Genomic DNA, 1181 nt, shown 5'->3' with positions numbered 1-1181 from the left:
CCTGGGAAGTTTTCTATACCTTGTACCATAGGCACCATGACCTTTAAGAAGGCCTTGTGTGACTTAGGGTCAAGTGTAAACCTCATGCCTCTCTCTGTAATGGAGAAATTAGGGATCTCTAAGGTGCAAGCTACAAAAATCTCACTAGAGGTGGCAGACAATTCAAGAAAACAAGCCTATGGACTTGTAAAGGATGTTCTGGTAAAGGTTGAAGACCATTACATCCCTACTGATTTCATAGTCCTAGAGATTGGGAAGTGCATGGATGAATCCATCATCCTTGGCAGACCCTTCCTAGTCACAGCAAAGGCTGTGATTGATGTTGATAGAGGAGAGTTGATCATTCAAGTGAATGAAGAATCCTTGGTGTTTAAGGCTCAAGGATATCCCTCTGTCATCATGGAGAGGAAGCATGAAGATCTTCCCTCAAAACAGAGCCAAACAGAGCCCCCACAGTCAAACTCTAAGTTTGGTGTTGGGAGGCCACAACCAAACTCTAAGTTTGGTGTTGAACCCCCACATTCGAACTCTAAGTTTGGTGTTGGGAGGTTCCAACATAGCTCTGAACATTTCTGAGGCTCCATGAGAGTCCTCTGTCAAGCTAATGACATTAAAGAAGCGCTTGTTGGGAGGCAACCCAATCTTTTATAATTAACTATTTTCTTTTGTTATTTTATGTCTTTTGTAGGTTGATGATCATGAGAAGTCACAAAATCAATGAAAAAATAAAAAACAGAATGAAAAAAACAGGAAGAAAAATAGCACACCCTGGAGGACGCACCTATTGGCGTTTAAACGCCAGTAAGGGTAGCAGATGGGCGTTTAACGCCCAGTCTGGCACCATTCTGGGCGTTTAACGCCAGAAAGGGGCACCAGACTGGCGTTAAACGCCAGAAAAGTGTAAGGACTTGGCGTTAAACGCCAGAAATGGGCACCAGCCCGGCGTTTAACACAAGAAATGGCACAAAACGTGATTTTGCTTGCCATTTGGTGCAGGGATGACTTTTCCTTGACACCTCAGGATCTGTGGACCCCACAGGATCCCCACCTACCCCACCACTCTCTCTCTCTTCTTCACCCATTCACCAATCACCTCAACACCTCTTCCCCAAAAGCCCTTCACCTATCAAATCCCATCTTTCTCTTCACCACTCACATCCATCCTTCATAAAACCCCACCT

The sequence above is a fragment of the Arachis duranensis genome, chromosome 10 (assembly GCF_000817695.3).
Source record: "Arachis duranensis cultivar V14167 chromosome 10, aradu.V14167.gnm2.J7QH, whole genome shotgun sequence".
Classification (NCBI taxonomy): domain Eukaryota; kingdom Viridiplantae; phylum Streptophyta; class Magnoliopsida; order Fabales; family Fabaceae; genus Arachis; species Arachis duranensis.
Note: the sequence above shows the minus strand (reverse complement) of the source record.